Genomic DNA, 21571 nt, shown 5'->3' with positions numbered 1-21571 from the left:
ACCAGTCCCAATAGGGAGAAAGCTTCAACTGAGATTTCTGTTCATTATTGGGATTATGACTAAAGTCAATCCCCAGGGAGTGTATAAATTTGGGCCATCTACAGCATGTGCGGTGTCCATATTCTTCGTTTGTTCCCCTTCTCACTTGCACTGGTTTTACATCAGTATATTTACATTAACTTCAATAGATTTACCCCTGATTGATGCTGGTGTAAATACACGGAGATCAGGATCTGTGTTGGAAATAGGGTTGACGCTGCACAAATGCGTACAAATGTACTGTACGTGTGCATTATCTGTATATAGCAGGGGTGGGAAAACTACAGCCCGTGGGCCACATCTGGTCCACGGGACCGTCCTGCCTGGCCCCTGAGCTCCCGGCCAGGGAGGTTAGTCCCCGGCCCCTCCCCCGCTGTCCCCCCTCTCCTGTACTAACACCACCGGACGGATAGCACAGCTTGTGCCCGCCCACCTCCCAGGCTTTCCAACAAGTCTGTCCTGATGCTCTGAGCAGCAGGGTAAGGGTAAGGGGGTTGGATAAGGGGCAGGAGGCCCTGGGGGGCAGTCAGGGGACAGGGAGCAGTTGGATGGGGCAGAGGTTCGGGGGTGGTAGTCAGGAGACAGGGAACAGGGGGGGTTGGATACGGGGTGGGGTTGGGGGGACAGGGAGCAGGGGGGGTTGGATGGGGTGGGGTCCCAGGGGGCAGTCAGGGAAGAGGGAGCAGGGGGGTTTGATAGGCATGGGAGTCCCGGGAGGCCTGTCAGGGGGTGGGGGTGTGGATAGGGGTCGGGGAAGTCAGGGGGACAGGGAGCGGGGGGGGCGTTGGATAGGGTGTGGGGTCCTGGGGGGGTCCCAGGAGGGGGTGGTCAGGGGACAAGGAGCAGGGGGGGTTGGATGGGTTGGGAGTTCTGAGGGGGGCAGTCATGGGGTGGGAAGTGGGAGGGGGTGGATAGGGGGCGGGGGCCAGGCTGTTTGGGGAGGCAGAGCCTTCCCTACCCAGCCCTCCATACCATTTCGCAACACCGATGTGGCCCTTGGGCCAAAAAGTTTGCCCACCTCTGGTATATAGTGTGCATAATACATCATACTTCTTATAGCACACCTTTTATTAGAACTACTTTGCAAACATGGATACATATGATTATCATTCCCCATTTTACAAATGGTGAACATGAGATACAAAGAGGTGAAGTGACTTGACCAAGGTTACTTAGTGACTCAGTGGTAGAGCTGGGAGTAGAACGCAGGTCTCCTAAGTCCCAGCCTGTGCTCGAGCCACACGGCCACCTGTCTGTGTGAGCGTGCAGTAGGTTGTAGGCACGGAGGGCTACATTCACAAAGATGCTTAGGCAGTGTGATAGGCAGTGTCACCACGCCTAACTTTTAGGTGCCTAGAAAGTCACTGAGACAAGGTGGGTGAGGTAATATCACGACATTGAGCCTATGTCACTACATATCAATACAGCTACACTGCAGACAGAAAATCACTGGGGTTCACAAAGCCTGATTTGGGTGCCTAGGCTCCCTACGCAACGAATGGGGAGAGATGCGTGCCAGACTGTGTGACAGGGTGTACGAGGCCCAGAGGCCCTCTGCTGGAGGCCTTGGGGTACTACCACGCTCTGTCCCAGAAAGGAGCCGTAGAGAGGTCCTTCAAGTGGCCTAGAGTAGCTGCAGGGGAAGCAGCCAATCAGGGCCCAAAAGGGCCATATAAAAGAAGCTGTGGCAGAGTCAGGCAGTTGCTGCTTGGGGTGGAGGTGTGTGGCTGATGTTCCTGGGGGAGCTGGCTGGCTGGCTGAGGACACAGCAGTTGTTATCAGGGATGGGGGCTGCAAGAAGGAGTTCTTGGCTGGCTGCTGGGACTGAGTACCAGACTTCAGGTTACAATAAGGGTGAAGAGTTGGGGAAATGGCCCATGGAATCATAGCAGCATAGTGAGCAGTTAAAGGGCACAGTAGCATGTGTCTGGGACCAGAAGGACCTGGAGAGGGTGAAATCATTGCTCCCAAGGTGGAACCCCTAGGATATGGCTTGATACTGCCAAGCCTAGAAGTGCCAGACTGTGACTGTGGAACTGCTTAAAGACTGAGAGGCCTTGTGATAGGTCTCTGTTGGACTGTCCACCCTGGAAGGTGTTTGTTTTGTTTGCATTATCCACAGAATGTGTGGCACTTGGCTGGAGGGCTGAGTCACTGAAACTGTTGATAGGGGTCACCACAGACTGAGAGAGGTGGAGACACACCTGACTGGTGGGTGCCACCCTGTTACAGACTGCGATTCACAAAAGTTAGCATGGGGGGACAGTGCCTCTGCTGAGGTAGCCAATGGGAGGTGCTAAGCTGAGGTGGGGTGCTAAGCTGTGTCCCAAAGTTCAGCAGTGGCAGGGAAGGGTGGGCTAGCACACCCACAATAGAAATTTAGTGGGGGGCTCTGTCCCATGCAAACACAGGCATGCATGTGGGGGTGGGGGTTGGAGAGATAAGAGCAGGACCAGATGGGCTGGTGGGGCCCAGGAAGCAGAGGACCAGTGCTTAATTTGTGCCAGGGCTTGCCAGGGTTGAGCCCTGGCACTTCTAGGCTTGACTGTTCATAGGCCTACCACCTCTGGGCTTGCTGCATCAATTATGAATGTAAAAAAAATTGCTTGGGCCCTGGCACCTCTTTCATTACCAACTGTGCACTGCAGAGGACCCTCCTATAACTTTTAGTCTGGTGGTTGGGGTACTCACCTGGGGTGTGGTTCATGTCCCCCTCTCCCACAGTGGGAGAAGGGATTTACACTGCCAGCTGGCACTACTTAGGTGAGTGCTCTAACTATGGGTTATGGGATATTGGAATGTGGGGTTCCCTCAGTCCCTCCTGTTGAAGCTGTTCTCTATGGATAAATAATTAAGAAAAAGTCATTGGCATGGGATACTGGATTCTGGGTCTCCTACCTCCCGTCTAAGGGCTCTCACTATCCGACTGCAGAGTCATTGTCATGTTTGTTCTCTTTCTGTCTCTGGACCAATGATTCTGCATAACCTATTCACAGTAGAACAGCTTGGACAGGAGAGACAGAGCCTATGGTTAGGCTATGAGCTAGGGGTGTTATTCCCAGCCCTTGTACGCGTACTTCACTAGCTCAGTGAGTGCTAACATGAGTATAAATAGTAGTCGGGTTTCAGAGTAGCAGCCGTGTTAGTCTGTATTTGCAAAAAGAAAAGGAGGACTTGTGGCACCTTAGAGACTAACCAATTTATTTGAGCATAAGCTTTCGTGAGCTACAGCTCACTTCAGCGGATGCATGCAGTGGAAAATACAGTGGGGAGATTTTATATACACAGAGAACACGAAACAATGGGTGTTACCATTGTCACGGAGTGCCCGGGCGATGCTCTGGAACTGCTCCCCATGAAGCCAGTCAGGACTCTGGGGCAGTCGCCTTCCGGTGAGCAGCCTGTCCGCAGGGCAAACAGCTCACACGGCTTCCACCTTCCTGGGTCTGACCTCGGAGCATTCAGCATCCTCTGCCCCTCCGTGTGCTTCCCACAGCGAGACCGCTCAGGCGGGGCTCCTGGGGAAGCCAGAGGGTCCTGCACCCCAACTTCGCAGTCAGACGGGACTCTCAGCCAGCCAGTAAAACAGAGGTTTATTAGACGACAGGAACATGGTCTAAAACAGAGCTTGCAGGTGCAGAGAACAGGACCCCTCAGCTGGGTCCATTTTGGAGGGCAGTGAGCCAGACAACCACGTCTGCCCTTCACTCCATGTCCTAGCCAGCCCCAAACTGAAACTCCCTCCAGCCCCCCCTCCTCTGGGCTTTGTTCCTTTCCCAGGCCAGGAGGTCACCTGATTCCTTTGTTCTCCAACCCTTTAGCTCTCACCTTGCAGGGGGGAAGGGTCCAGGCCATCAGTTGCCAGGAAACAGGGTGTCGGCCATTCTCTGTGTCCAGACCCCTGCACACACCTGCCCTCTAGGGCTCTGCAGTGATCATACACCCTTACCCCACCCCCTAGATACTTAAGAACTGCATAAGGGAAATTGAGGCACCCCCACAATATTCGGAGGAACCATTAAGAACAGTCCCACTTCGTCACATCTCTCCCCCCTTCGAGATCGAACTGAGCGGGGTCACTTTAGGCGGTGACCTGGGGAAGTTCGAAGCCACCAACGTTCCCATGGATGCCCCAGCATCTCTGCCATTCCTTGGTAGGAGTTACACCAGGCCCTTCCAGTTTCACGCCCTCCCTTAGGTCGGGGGTGGTCGATAGCACTCGCAGGCCGCATGTGGGAAGGTTTCTGCGGCCCGCCCTTTGGCCACCCCAAAACCCCAGGGGGTCAAACTTGGATTGGGTCTTCTCCCCAACAAGCTGGCCAAACACAGCCACTTGGTTATAGGACTGTTTAAGTTTCTTAACAGCTTTCACTCCATCTGAGACCTTCTCAAAGCTATCCACACTGGGTCTTTCAACAGGACAGTCAGTGGATCCATTCACAACAGAGAATTTCTGGCTGTTAGGAACTGAAACTTTCTTGATTAAATCACTTTCACACCCTTCAGTTGCAGTAAACTGCTTGCAAAGACTCCATGAGGATTCCTTTCCCTAGGGCTTTTCTATGCAACAATTCACCCCTCCCAGAAATTCTGCTCTTACCCTCTTTACCTAGGGCTTGCTCTAGAGGAACACATTCCTGAGCAACAACAGACTCTTTCTGGGTCTCCCTTACATCCAGAATTACCTATGGCCCATCCGGTGGATTCCTACACAATCCCCTTTCAGGCAAACTGACAGACTTCCTAGATAAATGGTCAGAAGCCTTCTCCTTCCCTTTGCCACACACAAGTTCAGGAATCTTTTCCTTCTTGCTACAGGTTTCCACACCCTCCATAGGTAACACAATCACATCACCTTCACGCTCTCCTTGTGCCCTGGCTAGGATCTCACCCTGATTAGACAGAGTTGCGACACCCTTTCCCAACCACACACGAGCAACAGGCAAAATACAAGCACCAGAATTGTCTGGTCTCTGGGATTTTACATAGACACTAACTGGATGCGACCTAGTTACAGGGCCATTCTCCTGAGCAGACACAAACTTAGGGCCATTCCCTTCCTGGGCTTTAGCTGAATCCAGAACCAGCTCTGAGACAACTGCACAACGCTCAACCATCACAGGCTGCAAGGCCCCTTCTGTCTGCTCCACAGACCAAGAAGAGCCGGACACACTTTCTCCTTTACCAGACACACAGCTTGGGATCTCATTCCCCTTGTCCCAGCACACAAGGCTGATCACAGACACCTGCTTGGAAATCAGGGTAGCTCCCTCCACAGGCAAGTCAATACCTCTGACAGGCACAGGCACGTTTCCTTCACTGTCCCAATTCTCCACCCAGCTAACAGGTAAGGTCCAGGGACACTCATCTTCCACTCTCCTCGCCTTCCCACCCTGCTGACTAGACACAGCCATCAGCTCACAAGGCTGCCTAGGCTCATCCAAACTTTCCTTACCAAGCACCTTGCCACTCCCCACAGATCCCCTCCCCTGTCTGTGTCTCCCCCCACTCAGCTGGGGTCTCAGCTCCCCCTGTGCTCAGCGCTGCCCTTGCTGGGCCAGTGGGGGTAGGCAGCGAGCTCGCTGCTTTCCTCACTGCATCAGAGCCAGCGTGAGCCCCCTCTCCGGAGTGCAAGGGCGCAGGGAGCATCTCTCTGTCCCACCCAGCCCCAGGGGTCTGCTTACAGGCAGGCAGGTAGCCTGAGCCTAGCGGCTCCTCCCTGCTGCCAGCCAGGTCATCTGCATTTTCACTGACCATTTCCCTCTCCACCGATTGGTTCCCTGGATTCAAATTCAAACCCTTGGCCGTTACAGGAGCAGGGCCTGGATCCTGTCCCAAAGAGACACAGTCACCCCACAACAGGGTCTCGCAGCCGATATCCTGGAGAACCCCAACAACCAGCCAGCCCCACCCCTCCTGGGTCTGCACAGGGATCTGGGCCATAGGCAGGGCGAGGGGCTTCGTCCCTGGGACCCTCACCCAGCTCACACAGCCCCTCAACCTCTGAGGCTGCACCACCCAGGGCCTGACAACAGTTCTCTCTGTCCCAGGATCTCGCCACCCCAGGAATGTCTCCCCATTGACCATCACCTTCCGCTCCCACTGGGGGTCCGAGGGGCCTGGCCCCAGGAAACTCCACACAGACATATAGGTTGGGGTCAGGAGTGGGAGCCTGTCCACCTCCCCACCCATCTGGCCGACAGAGTCTATGGCCTTGGGACCCAGCAAGGGAGCTAGACACCGGGGCTTTTCCGCAGGGTCCCCCTGGTTCAAATCTCCAGCCTGCTCAAAGGCAGTGAGGTGGGCATCCACATCCCCCCCCCCCCCCAACCAGGGCAGCAATTTAGTCTCGAGGTTCCCTGCGGAACTGGCCCCCCGGGGTCTATCCCCACTCACCCCGGGGAGGTTCCCTAGGCCTCTCCGCTCCCCCACCGCCAGTTCATGCTGCTGCTGCTTCTGCAGCTCTTTCTCGGGCTCTCGCTGTCTCTCACAGTCCTCTTGCTCTCTCGGACTCAGCTCCAATCCCGTCCGTCTCCGATCCCCGGATGGGGAACCCGATCGTGAAGACCCTCGTCTGGTCGGGGACAGGAGTCTTGGGGATGCCTGGCTACTACTCCAGCTGCTCCCAGATCCTGCTATAGCCCCATTTGGGGTCAGGAATCTGTCCCTTAGAGCGGTCATCCTCCTCCAGCTGCACGATTAACTGTGCTTTGGTGAACTTTCCAATGCTCAACCCTCTCTTTTTGCACAGGGTTACAATGTCCTTCTTAAGAAGACGGTGACAGACCATCACTCCACTCTTCCCAAGTTGTTGTGGACTCACGGGCCTGTGTGCTCGCAGCTCCCCACGGTTTCCAGGGAAAACCCCTAGTGTGCCAGCCCTTCTCGAGGTCACCACCTCTTTGCCAGGGTCGAGCTGCAGACTCCTCCGCCCCTGGGACCGCTCGCTGCAGTCCCCCGGGGGACCCTGTTACTGCAAAAGTCCTTTTCTCTGGTCACACAATCCTAGGGGTTAACCGCCCCCTGAAACCGTCTCTCTCTGAATCTTCAGCACGCCTAGTCCCCATCAATCCCCCTTTGTTTTACTGCTCCCCAGTCACTTACTGCAGGAAGCGCCATCCACGGGGTGCAGTAGATCCCACCGCTGCCACCAGTTGTCACGGAGTGCCCGGGCGATGCTCTGGAACTGCTCCCCATGAAGCCAGTCAGGACTCTGGGGCAGTCGCCTTCCGGTGAGCAGCCTGTCCGCAGGGCAAACAGCTCACACGGCTTCCACCTTCCTGGGTCTGACCTCGGAGCATTCAGCATCCTCTGCCCCTCCGTGTGCTTCCCACAGCGAGACCGCTCAGGCGGGGCTCCTGGGGAAGCCAGAGGGTCCTGCACCCCAACTTCGCAGTCAGACGGGACTCTCAGCCAGCCAGTAAAACAGAGGTTTATTAGACGACAGGAACATGGTCTAAAACAGAGCTTGCAGGTGCAGAGAACAGGACCCCTCAGCTGGGTCCATTTTGGAGGGCAGTGAGCCAGACAACCACGTCTGCCCTTCACTCCATGTCCTAGCCAGCCCCAAACTGAAACTCCCTCCAGCCCCCCCTCCTCTGGGCTTTGTTCCTTTCCCAGGCCAGGAGGTCACCTGATTCCTTTGTTCTCCAACCCTTTAGCTCTCACCTTGCAGGGGGGAAGGGTCCAGGCCATCAGTTGCCAGGAAACAGGGTGTCGGCCATTCTCTGTGTCCAGACCCCTGCACACACCTGCCCTCTAGGGCTCTGCAGTGATCATACACCCTTACCCCACCCCCTAGATACTTAAGAACTGCATAAGGGAAATTGAGGCACCCCCACAATATTCGGAGGAACCATTAAGAACAGTCCCACTTCGTCACAACCATACACACTGAAACTAGAGTGATCAAGTAAGGTGAGCTATTACCAGCAGGAGAGAGGGGGAAAAAACAACAAAAAATATTTTGTAGTGATAATCAAGGTGGGCCATTTCCAGCAGTTGACAAGAACCTGTGAGGAACGAGGGGCAGGGGGGAGGGGAATAAACATGGGGAAATAAGTTTTACCTTGTGTAATGACACACCCACTCCCAGTCTTTATTCAAGCCTAAATTAAGGGTGTCCAGTTCGCAAATTAATTCCAGTGCAGCAGTATCTCATGGGAGTCTGTTTCTGAAGTTTTTTTGTTGAAGAATTGCCACTTTTAGGTCTGTAATCGAGTGACCAGAGAGGTTGAAGTGTAGCTGGGGTAGCATGAGCAGCAGTGGCACTGCTTAGCTGCACCGAGCACAAACCTGCCTGAAGACTGTGGCTGTGTACTCAGCATGGCTAAGCGGGCCCGCTGACTGTGGGGGGGGAAAGGGGGCAATTGCCCGGGGGGGGGCAGGCAATTTAAAAGGAGCTGGGTGGGCCCCAGGGCCCGCTCTGCAGAAGTGGGCCCCTCCCAGCGCCAGGCAAGTAGGGCTGGGAGGGGTCCCGGGGGATGGGACCGTTCTGTGCTCCCAAGCTTCAGCTGTTCTGCTTCCTAGGACTGTACTCGGAGGGGGATCCCAGCTCTGTGCTGGCTTAGCAGGGCTGGTGAGTGCGGCAGGGGGCCAGGGCATGGGGGAGTGGGTCTCTGGGGGGGGGTGCTGGGCAGTGGGGTGGCCTGTGTGGAGTGCTGTGTGGTTGTAATGGTAAGGCTGTGGAGGAGGACACTGGGTAGTTCAGGGTGTGGGAGATCTGTGTGATGGGGTGCTGGGCAGTTGTGGGGGGTGTGTGCTCAGCATAAAGGGTCTGGGGGAGGCTGGGCATAGGGAGTTGGGGAATGTTGTTGGGGGGCGGGTGTGGCATGGCATGGGCCTGCCCCAGAGGGGAAGGGACACGCTGGCAGCAGAGGGCTGGGTGGGCTAATGTGTGTCTGGCGGCTGCTGGTTTGTAAACAGTGCCCTCACGCTGGGTTGGGCAGAGTGGGGCCACCCCCTCTGTACCATGCCCCATTGCCCCTGGCCAGTCCCTCACTCCAGGTACTGACCTCCCTGCACCATACTCCATTGCCCTCATGGGGGCCCACAAATATGTTTGGCACCAGGCTCACAAGGTTAATCCAGCCCTGACTCGAAGGTCATCGGGTGGGCAGGTTCCTTTCTAGCCATGGTGCCAGTGCTTGTGTACAGGGGCTTGGCATCACACAGACAGCTGTTTTTTGTAAGCTCACTTATAGGGGCCCAATCCAGTAGAGGAGCTCAGACCTTGCCTACCAGATCAAGTCCTGCAGGTGAGTTAGGCAGAGGAATGTCTATCTGTCCCCCAGTTCATAGATCGCTCTGGGGCATTGGCATACGGATGCCTTTTGTGCTCTGAGGCAGAACCGTAGGCATGGAGGGAGCTTTTAGTGGAAAATCTAGGTGCTGAGTGATTTTTAGGTGCCTCGGCGAGCAGCGAGGGTTTTGTGAATCCTAGTGGGGTCTGGTTCTAAAGTGGCAGTCAAGTGCCTAAGTCCTTTTGTAAATCTAGCTGTGGAGTGCTTGTTTGGAGTGTGTACAAGGGCACAGAAAGGAGGAGGTGGCTTGTCCCACTCTGCAGGAATTCTGCCATATTACACAATGGAACATCTCCCATTCTCTGGGATCATAGGGCAACATTTTAAAAATGTTGCATTAGAGGAAAATGTATGTGTGACTCCTCATGAGGAATTGCCTGTGCCCGGGAAATGACCCCCGGCCAAGGAATAAACCCTCTGTGTAGTTTGCTTCCTCTGTCAGATGGGGTCAGAGACTCACTGTTTACTTCCTCTCTCCTTTTTCTATTACTGCCCTCATCATCTTGCTTCCCCCTCCTCTTTCCTAGCGCAAAGCTTTTCCAAACAAGTAGTCCCTAGGGTCTGAATCTGGAAGTGTTTTAAGGGGTCACTTTCTGTCTCTGGAAAGATCATGTATAAAAGTAGAATGTTGTTAAAATAAGCTCATCAGAACAGATTTCCATTAAGTTTTCATGGGATGGAAGTAAGCAAGAGCTAGTTGGGGCCTTGGAAAACCATTTTAGTAACTTATTTTTAACTCCATAAGTTCTAGTTATGCTCACGTGCTAGTGACACTGGAAAAATCTAACCTACTCTATGCAAAATGGACAGAATTCATCTAGGTACCTTCTTTTGCCATTAAAAACAGCACTGGGAAAACTACACTTATTTCTGCAATTGTACAGCCCTACAAACACTTAAGGAAACACTAGGGTTTTTTCTGTTCCTTGTACTCACTACAGAATTTTATTGTGTTAGAATACAACTACAGAGAATGGAGTCAGTTTAAAATATTGACAGGTTTCAGAGTGGTAGCCGTGTTAATCTGTATCAGCAAAAACGAGGAGTCCTTGTGACACCTTAGAGACTAAAAGAAAAGGAGTACTTGTGGCACCTTAGAGACTAACCAATTTATTTGAGCATAAGCTTTCGTGAGCTACAGCTCACTTCATTGGATGAAGTGAGCTGTAGCTCACGAAAGCTTATGCTCAAATAAATTGGTTAGTCTCTAAGGTGCCACAAGTACTCCTTTTCTTTTTGCGAATACAGACTAACACGGCTGTTACTCTGAAACCTTAGAGACTAACAAATTTATTTGGGCATAAGATTTCTGGGACTTTCAAGTGGGTTTTAGCCCACAAAAGCTTATGCCCAAATAAATTTTAGTCTCTAAGATGCCACAAGGACTTCTCGTTGTTTAGTTAAAATATTGGGTCTCAGAAAGCGGCTGGCCCTTTAAAGGGAGTTGAATCTCAGACCCACCTGTGACACAGTTAACTCGCCTCCTTAGGTGGGGAAAATGAAGACTGTCATATGGCAGCGTGGTCATGTGACTCAATCAGCCCCCTGGAGTAGATAAGGGGGAGGGCTTCTGCTATCCCTGATTTCAGGAGACACTAGCTGGAAAAGGCTGCTTGTGTATCCTGGCGGCTAAGCTGTGGAGGAACCCTGGAAGAGATACCATGGAGGAAACACTCTTATGAAGGTTTTTGTTCAGGGTTCTGTTTCTTGACTTTGTTGCCAGTCTAGGTGGATGCAGTGGAAGGCAATATAAAGGGACCATGGAGAACCACAACACAAGCCCTGGAAGGAGAGCTGTGGAATTGCTTAGCTACATGAAAAGGGTTTGGGCTTAGCTGGCTAGTGGAAGCTGTGTGTAAAAACTCAGTAAATTAGACCCCAGAAGGGCACTGTTTTTAATACTTTTAGGTGGTGAAAGGCTACTGGCAGATGCAAGGAGGGACTGAGGTTGGGTTGTCTGCAGGGCTACTGCATGCCATGAGGGTGTACTTTAGAGGAGTATTTCTGTTACCTTGGGCATCACAAATTTGCAGTTAGCATACACAGTGATGGATCATGTTCAGCATTGTCAGCTAGTCATGGTTAAACTCTCTGGGACCAGGCTTCAACCATAATGCTAAACCTGGCTTCTCTCTGTCTATGCTGGCTGCAAAGCCTTGGCTAGCATTGTGTTCGCTAACTCAAACACAATTTTTAACACTTAAGTAGACCAGTATTTCTTAATGTGACAATGCCATAGAAATCCTCAAAGGTGGACTTTATGGGCCACACTTAATTATTGGCCTCTCTATTTTGGCACCCAAAACTTTACAAGTGCAATCAACTGTTAATATTTACAAAACTGGCCAAAATTAGATAACAAAATTACCTTCTTAGGATATGGCAGAAATAGAGATTGTGTCTGGGAGAGGAGAGAGAATCACAGAAGTGTAGGGCTGGAATGAATCTCAAGAGGTCATCTCTTGTACTGAGGCAGGACTGAGTGCATCTATACTATTTGACATCTCACCTACACATTACAATCTTTTAATGATACCTGGAGTACGCGACACATTAAAATCAGACATTGTCTGGGAACTGGACAGTGGAGCTATTAACAAAATCACCTTGCTTCCTGTACACGGTTCCCTTCCTCTTCCATGGATGGTGTAACCTGCTATGGGGTCAGGGAGAGGTTGTTCTATGGAAAGGAGTCCAGAATGTGTGCTACAAGGGGTAATTGAGAGGGAGGGTTTTTTTGGTAACACTTCATAAAATAGTTTTAGGGGTTTTATTGATAAAACCAATTAAATTGACAGACCAGAGACCAAAGTTTTCATACCTGGATACCTAAAAGGAGGCTTCTAAATCTATATTCAGACACCTAAATAGATCTTTGTAGTTGTTTAAAGTTAGACTCTTAAATCTGCATTTAGTTATGCTGATTTGAAAACTTTGGCCAGAGTGCTGCAGTTCTGCCTTCTAATTCCCATAAAGTACTTGGAGTGATAGACAATTGTCAGGTAAGCGAAAGTATTGTTTTGAAACACAGGCATCAACTATGCTGTGTCAGATACAGAGAGAGCATTAAGGGTAGAGACATCATCACCTACGTTTCCTATCAATCATAAATAGGACAGTGTAAAGGAGGGGAGAGAGCAACAAGCTTTTCTGTTTCTAGGCATCAGTATAGATTCTGGTCCAGCCACTGCACAGAAAATAATAATAAAAAAAAACCAGCCAGTAAATATGAGGATCAGATCAATTGAGAGTGTTACTGGGGTTATTGTGTTCCCTGCAGATTTAAAGCCTCAGTCAGTTCAATAAATGCACCAATACTAATAGAAAGGTAACGCTCTGCTTGGAAACATTTCATTGAAGCCAGCAGAGTTCTGGGAACTCTCAGCTGTATATTTGTGTTTGCTGATACTAACAAGTTCCTTGAAGTTCTCTACAGACAAAATCTCTCAGCCTAATTGCTTGACACAATAATTGTCCCCAATAACTGCAGTGTTAGTCTTATTTTGACTGTGAATGTATATTGGTTCTGGCTGTGTCGGTGTCTGTAAATGCTAGTGAGTGTAAGAAGCTCTCTGGTTAACGAAAGAGCCAGTGCTATATTTGGGATGGGATGAGAGGTTTTTCCCCAGTTTCTATAGGTGGAAGGCTTTCTTTTCTGCATCAGGTATGCAGCCTGGAGCCCTAACCACTAGGCCATCCTTCCTTTCTATAACAAAACTTGGTCAGTTGTGATTCCTTGCCTTCTTCCTTAGGTGATCATGCCTGTCATATGATAGATATATAGGTAAGATGTAAGGATGTTATTTCTTCACTAAAAACATCACTGTACAAAGGACATGTAAGGTCTGTAGGATTGGGACCAAGTAGCATCCTACATATGAGTACAGACATTAAAGAGGGAGCAACTCAGGTGGCAAAATGGAAGCCCACAATGAAAGGGGCTGTAATTCTCACAAGCCTATTAAGCTTGAGTGCCTGCCCCAGAGAAAGTGTCTTGTTTACATATGTCCTTCTTGGTCAGGGGAAATTTGCACCCAGGTGTCAGGGTTCTTCATAACAAATTAATGCACCAGATTACTCTTAATTTCATCCATCTAAATTTATAGGGAATCTCTTCCTAGGGGAAGGCAGTGCAGATTGCTTTCTTCAAAGAGAAGTATTGTGGCATCTACCATGGGGTGGGGTTCGAAGTGCACATGATTCTTAATTAAGTCAAGTTTGCAAGAATGCAACTCATGAACCCAGACCCCCAGAGAGACAAGTGCATTCATCATTTAACAGGTGATGAAATAAATACATTTTGACCATCGTTCAAAATCCACAGAAAAGCAGTTTAATGAGGGCATATTATTCATTATCTTATTTGGTTAATTCCAAAAATGCACAATATTTTGTGTATAAAATACATGGTTTCTGCCCTAATCTTGCAGCCAAGGAGAAAAAAATGTAATTGGCCAAATTTCAAAAGTGCCCTGCCAATCCTGTTGAGAAGACTGGAGAATTCCCCCTGCTTCCCACCTTCTGAACAATGGGTTCTTAGCAATTTTTAAAAAGCTGGTTGCTAGAAGGTGGCCTGAAAAAATAAGAATAGAATTTTAAGAGGGAAATGAAAAAAGGGTGGTGGTGTGGGGAACTGTGCTGGGATGGAGTTGATCATACAGCAACGATTATTGGTGGAGCAGAGAGGATCAAGGTGTACAAATGGTACATTGGAAAATAAACCCATAATATCTGGACTCATTTCCCACATGCATGTAACTGCTCGGAACAGTCCTGGAAACCTTAAGATAAGAAAGAAGCTTTTCCACATATAGAGAGTGAAATGTAAATGAATCAATAATGAATGAGAATAGATCACATTTCTGCAGGATCTTTCATTGAAAAGGGCTTTCCAAAATATGTACCAGAATCACTCTCTACTGCCACCCAGCTACCTGGTACCCAACAATAATCATATAGGAAGAGAAATTGTGAATAGGGACATCGAGAAATTAATGAAAGTGCTCAAAGATTTTTTTTAACCTCTTAATTCCAGATTCCTCTGTAACCATGTATAGAACATGCCAGTTTATGAACCCTTAGGAATGAAGGGCTCAAGCTCATAGAGAGGGGAGAGCATGTTGAAGGTCTCACTAAAAGACATTCTCACCCCCAAACATCACCATAAACTTGCATAAATCAAGTAATGTGTGCAATGTTGTTGTAGCTGTGTTGGTCCCAGGATACTAGAGTGAGAAAGTGGGTGAGGTAATATCTCACCCACCTTGTCTATAAATCAAGTAATTCACCCCCAAAGCATTGCTAAATGGAACAGGGGCTCCTGTCCTGCTTCCACTGAAATCAGTGGAAAAATTTGATGTCAATAGAACCAAAATTGCTTTTCTGATTACTAAATGGTGTCAAAGGTGGATAGAACAGGTATCCCAAATTATTTTGGCTTTCTACAGCTACACCTTGTGAGAGAGGTTGAATCTCGTGTAGTATCAATAGTTGGAGTCACTCGTAAGAATAAATGGCAACAAGGCACTCCTTGCACAAAATCCATTTTCATCCTGGCTAACAAGACTTCCCTTTGACAATAAAAAGTCCGGGACTAGGAGGCTTGTGCAAGACTAAAACAATGTCACTGTTGTTGAACTGCTAAAGCTACAAACAAGCAGGCAGGGCTGAGCTCAGGTCTTTCAGCAGGATGACAGGAAGGGCCTACAAGTTACCGGGCTTGTCATTTCTAATAAAGTTTTTGCTCATAGGCTCTTGTGAGTTTGCTACTGAAAGGGAAAATGCAATTTCATGTTGACACAGCACAATTCCATTAGCTGAACAATTGCCCATATGCAGCACTTACTCTGTACAGAAAATCCCTAGAGGGGAAGCCCCATATTATTTCTCAGCATATTCACTGTCATCTTGAATATGATAATTGTCTAGAAGTCTCGTATGATAGACCAGGACCATGACCATTAGGTCCCTGCTTTGGAACCTGAGTACATGTTTTAACATGTAAAACAGATGTTATTTTAAGATTTGGAATCACTATGAAATGACTACATTGCAGCATGAAATTATCATTCAGTGAGAAGTGAGGAGACAAATGTTGGGTTGGCTACAGGGAAGATGAATGACACTCGTGCTTGGGATTCAACTTTAACGAGTTCTAAATACATGGCATGTGCTTTAAATCTGGATTGTTCTGTTATTTTGAAAACATTTTGCATCTGTCCTTAGCTTTAGGTGTTTATAAATTGTCCATTTTAGAAATTTTAAAACATCTGCAAAGTATTTATCAAGATGCCTATGCGTTGTGGTGCATAGTCCTTGAATTGGCTTTCTGCACAGAGGTGAATTTCACCTTCCGTTTAGATTACAGAGCATGTGTGTGAGGTGCTCTCTGCAAGATGCACAACTTAAAAAGCAGCAATCTGCATTAGCTCTGGTTTCCAATATGTCTAAGGTGTAGATCATGTACTTACAACATAAGAATGGCCATACTGGGTCAGACCAAAGGTCCACCTAGCCCAGTATACTGTCTTCTGACAGTGGCCAATGCCAGGTGCCCCAGAGGGAATGAACAGAACAGGTAATCATCAAGTGATCCATCCCCTGTTGCCCATTCCCAGCTTCTGGCAAACAGAGGCTAGGGACACCATCCCTGTCCATCTTGGCTAATAGTCATTGATGGACCTATCCTCCATGAACTTTTCTAGTTCTTTTTTGAACCCTGTCTTGGCCTTCACAATATCCTCTGGCAAGGAGTTCCAAAAATTGACTGTACATTGTGTGGGAAAAAATACTTCCTTTTGTTTTAAACCCGCTGCCTAGTAATTTCATGTACTTCCATGTACAATGCATTAGATCATATTTTCAAAGCGACAAAAGCATTGGTAACTGTGGCAAGATCCGCCTTTGAGAGAAAAGTCACACTCTTCTCACCGTGTACAGATTGAATAAAGTATCCTACTGTTTTGGACAGAGCTGCCACCGGAGTAACCCAGGAACATATCTGTTTTGGTAGCCACCCGTAGCAATAACCTTAGCTTCTGTACTTTGACTTAAAGAAAGCACCTCTAATGAGCTCTATAGATAAAAAGAGCTATATCAGAGCTAAATGTTGTTAGTTATTGTTATTACCTATTACTTTATAATTAAATTGGCACATTGTTTTTTTCCCCCTTGGGTGGGACTCTACAATGGCATTTGATGATGAAGCCTCTTTCCAGCCATGCCTATGAGATGGATCAGCATTGTTAATGTTTCAGAGGACTCCCAGTTTAGCTGCTTTGATGAGCTCCAGCTGGGTAGAGTAAATCAGTTCAAGTGAAGACTGTTTCCACGAGTTGTTGGAGAGAATGAATCATTGCAGCTGGGCAGCTAGTAGTGATTTTAATTAATGAAGTAGAAATATATAGCCTGCATCTCATGTACATGGGTTTTATACTAATTAAACTCAATTTTCTTTAATGGAATTAGTCCTGTTTTACATCAGAGTAAATGAGAGGAGAGTTAGGCTTATTTGGGGGGAGGGATAGCTCAGTGGTTTGAGCATTGGCCTGCTAAACGCAGGGTTGTGAATTCAATCCTTGAGGGGGCCATTTAGGGATCTGGGTGAAAATTGGGGATTGGCCCTGCTTTGAGCAGGGGGTTGGACTAGATGGCCTCATGAGGTCCCTTCCAACCCTGATATTCTATGATTAAGCTTTCAATCAGTACAGAATTCTGCTTTACACCAATTGTCTGAGAATGATAGTGGTGCATTTAGCAGAGTAGAATTTATGCCTCTCATATTATAACTGATGATTCACATGTTTTCATTGTCTTTCTAGAGCAATTAGTCAGATCAGAACATTTTTAGCTGGAGAACCTGTTCTCTTCCTGGAAGGAGCTCACACCTGCAGGCCAGCACATATGAATTTGAATACAGATATAAGAATGGTTAACCACAGCACCAGCATTACTCTGCCTGTCACCGAGCCTGCTCTTGCAAGGTCCAGAGTGGCCTCATCTCAGAGTGAAGTTAATGAGAATCAAGGATGCTCAGCACCTTATGGATTAATCCATTGATGCTCAGGTACATTGCCAAAAGATGATGGCAATGGGAAGGGCAATTTGCACTGGAGCAGTTGAGAGTGGCGGCAGGGACTGGGATGATCCTAGGCCCCTATAGCAGGCAAATGTTGGCTTGCTGCTAGTCCAGTCTGGTTGTGCTGACATGGTTGAATTTCCACAGAGACAACCAGAGGGACATGGAGAGACACTCTCTGGGGCTATTTGGAGTGTGACCAGAGTGTGGAAGGGTGATGCCTCTTTCCCAGGAGAGGGAATGGAATGTGGTACCAAGAGGTTCTGTGGCACTTAGGGAAGTTTGAATGGTGGCAGTTGGGCATGGCAGGTGGGCAGTTTGCAGTAGAACAATTGGGCGTGGTTGGTTGGGGGCAGTTTAAAATGGAGCAGCTGGGAAGTGATCGGTGAGCCTGGCCATTGGCAGCTGGAATTGGGGCAGTTACTTGGGAGGTGACAGTTGGAGGCATTTGATTTTTTAGAAAGCGTAGGGGACAATTTCCTGGTGCAAATGCTGGAGGAACCAACTAGGGGCAGAGCTCTTCTTGACCTGCTGCTCACAAACTGGGAAGAATTAGTAGGGGAAGCTAAAGTGGATGGGAACCTGGGAGGCAGCGACCATGAGATGGTCGAGTTCAGGATCCTGACATAGGGAAGAAAGGAGAGCAGCAGAATACGGACCCTGGACTTCAGAAAAGCAGACTTTGACAACCTCAGGGAACTGATGGGCAGGATCCCCTGGGAGAATAACATGAGGGGGAAAGGAGTCCAGGAGAGCTGGCTGTATTTTAAAGAATCCTTATTGAGGTTACAGGGACAAACCATCGGGATGTGTAGAAAGGGGAGGGATAGCTCAGTGGTTTGAGCATTGGCCTGCTAAACCCAGTGTTGTGAGTTCAATCCTTGAGGGGGCCATTTAGGGATCTGGGGCAAACATTGGGGACTGGCCCTGCTTTGAGCAGGAGGTTGGACTAGATGACCTCCTGAGGTCCCTTCCAACTCTGATATTCTATGAAAGAATAGTAAATATGGCAGGCGACCAGCTTGGCTTAACAGTGAAATCCTTGCTGATCTTAAACACAAAAAAGAAGCTTACAAGAAGTGGCAGACTGGACAAATGAGCAGGGAAGAGTATAAAAATATTGCTTGGGCATGCAGGAGTGAAGTCAGGAAGGCCAAGTCACACCTGGAGTTGCAGCTAGCTAGAGATGTTAAGAGTAACAAGAAGAGTTTCTTCAAGTATGTTAACAACAAGAAGAAAGTCAAGGAAAGTGTGGGCCCCTTACTGAATGAGGGAGGCAACCTAGTGACAGAGGATGTGGAAAAAGCTAATGTACTCAATGCTTTTTTTGCCTCTGTCTTCACGAACAAGGTCAGCTCCCAGACTACTGCACTGGGCAGCACAGCCTGGGGAGGAGGTGACCAGCCCTCTGTGAAGAAAGAAGTGGTTCGGGACTATTTAGAAAAGCTGGACGAGCACAAGTCCATGGGGCCGGATGTGCTGCATCCGAGAGTGCTAAAGGAGTTGGCAGATGTGAGTGCAGAGCCATTGGCCATTATCTTTGAAAACTCATGGCGATCGGGGGAGGTCCCGGACAACTGGAAAAAGGCTAATGTAGTGCCCATCTTTAAAAAAGGGAAGCAGGAGGATCCTGGGAACTACAGGCCAGTCAGCCTCACCTCAGTCCCCGGAAAAATCATGGAGCAGGTCCTCAAGGAATCAGTTCTGAAACACTTAGAGGAGAGGAAAGTGATCAGGAACAGTCAGCATGGATTCACCAAGGGCAAGTCAGGCCTGACTAATCTAATTGCCTTCTATGATGAGATAACTAGCTCTGTGGATGAAGGGAAAGCAGTGGACGTGTTGTTCCTTGACTTTAGCAAAGCTTTTGACACGGTCTCCCACAGTATTCTTGCCAGCAAGTTAAAGAAGTATGGGCTGGACGAATGGACGATAAGGTGGATAGAAAGCTGGCTAGATTGTCGGGCTCAATGGGTAGTGATCAATGGCTCCATGTCTAGATGGCAGCCGGTATTAAGTGGAGTGCCCCAAGGATCGGTCCTCGGGCCGGTTTTGTTCAATCTCTTCATTAATGATCTGGAGGATGGTGTGGATTGCACCTTCAGCAAGTTTGCAGATGACACTAAACTGGGAGGAGAGGTAGATACGCTGGAGGGTAGGGATAGGATACAGAGGGACCTAGACAAATTAGAGGATTGGGCCAAAAGAAATCTGAGGTTCAACAAGGACAAGTGCAGAGTCCTGCACTTAGGACGGAAGAATCCCATGCACTGCTACAGACCAAAGACCAAATGGCTCGGCAACAGTTCTGCAGAAAAGGACCTAGGGGTTACAGTGGACGAGAAGCTGGATATGAGTCAACAGTGTGCCGTTGTTGCCAAGGCGGCCAATGGCATTTTGGGCTGTATAAGTAGGGGCATTGCCAGCAGATCGAGGGACGTGATTGTTCCCCTCTATTCGACATTGGTGAGGCCTCATCTGGAGTACTGTGTCCAGTTTTGGGCCCCACACTACAAGAAGGATGTGGAAAAATTGGAAAGCATCCAGCAGAGGGCAACAAAAATGATTAGGGGACTGGAACACATGACTTATGAGGAGAGGCTGAGGGAACTGGGATTGCTTAGTCTGCAGAAGAGAAGAATGAGGGGGGATTTGGTAGCCTCTTTCAACTATCTGAAAGGGGGTTCCAAAGAGGATGGATCTAGACTGTTCTCAGTGGTAGCAGATGACAGAACGAGGAGTAATGGTCTCAAGTTGCAGTGGGGGAGGTTTAGGTTGGATATTAGGAAAAACTTTTTCACTAGGAGGGTGGTGAAATACTGGAATGCGTTACCCTAGGGAGGTGGTGGAATCTCCTTCCTTAGAAGTTTTTAAGGTCAGGCTTGACAAAGCCCTGGCTGGGATGATTTAGTTGGGGATTGGTCCTGCTTTGAGCAGGGGGTTGGACTAGATGACTTCCTGAGGTCCCTTCCAACCCTGATATTCTATGATTCTCCGATTCTATGATTGGGGGCAGTTGGGGAATGGCCAGTGGGAGCAGTGGGAAGGTGACAGGTGCGGGCAGTTTGGGGGCAGTTGGGAGGTGACAGATGGAGAATGGCTGTTGTAGGCAGTGGGAAGGGGGCTGTGTGGGGCCATTGGGAGCAGTCGGGAGGTGGCAGTTGGGAGAATGGCCGTTAGGGGAGGCGGGAGGGGCTGTGAGGGGCAGTTTGGAGGTAGCAGTTGGAGAATGGCCATTGGGGGCAGTGGGAAGGGGGCGGTAGGGAGCAGTTGGAGAATGGCTGTTGGGGGCAGTCAGGAGGTGGCCGTTGGGGGCAGTGGGAAGGGGGTTGTGAGGGGCTGGTGGGGGCAGGCGGGAGGTGACAGTTGGCTGTTGGGGGCAGTGGGAAGGGGGCGGTGGGGGCAGATGGAGAATGGCCGTTGGGGGCAGTCAGGAGGTGACAGTTGGAGCATGGCCGTTGGGGGCAGTGGGAAGGGGGCTGTGAGGGGGCCGGTGGGAGGTGACAGTTGGAGAATTGCCATTGGGGGCAGTTTGAAGGGGGCAGTTGGAGAATGGCTGTTGGGGGCAGTGGGAAGGGGGCGGTAGGGAGCAGTTGGAGAATGGCCGTTGGGGGCAGTGGGAAGGGGGCTGTGAGGGGCCGCTGGGGGCAGGCGGGAGGTGGCAGTTGGCCGTTGGGGGCAGTGGAAAGGGGGCGGTAAGGGGCAGTTGGAGAATGGCCGTTGGGGGCAGTTTGAAGGGGGCGGTAGGGAGCAGTTGGAGAATGGCCGTTGGGGGCAGTGGGGGAGGGGCCGGTGGGGGCAGGCGGTAGGGGACAGCTGGCCGTTGGGGGCAGTTGGAGAACGGCCCTTGGGGGCAGCCCGCTGGCTCGCTTTGCCCTGGGGCGGTCCGCAGGGGCAGCCTGCTCACGGGCAGGAGCTCGGCGCCCCGCCTCTCCCCGCGCCGGGGGCAGAGTCAAGAGGAAGGGGACGGGCAGGGCTCGCCCGGAGGCCGGGGCGGGGTCTCGCGGCGCCGACACGCCAGGAAGGGGCGGTGTCCCGTCACGCCGGGGCGGGGTCACGCAGGAGGGGGCGGGGTCGGCACGGCGCTGGGCTGGGGCCTGTTGTGTGTGAGGAGCTTGGGCCGTACCGAGAGCCCGTTAGTGGCTGCTCCGGC

Source organism: Natator depressus, chromosome 20 (assembly GCF_965152275.1).
Source record: "Natator depressus isolate rNatDep1 chromosome 20, rNatDep2.hap1, whole genome shotgun sequence".
Taxonomy (NCBI): Eukaryota; Metazoa; Chordata; order Testudines; family Cheloniidae; genus Natator; species Natator depressus.
The sequence above is the reverse complement of the archived record's forward strand: the minus strand, read 5'-3'. Positions refer to the sequence as shown.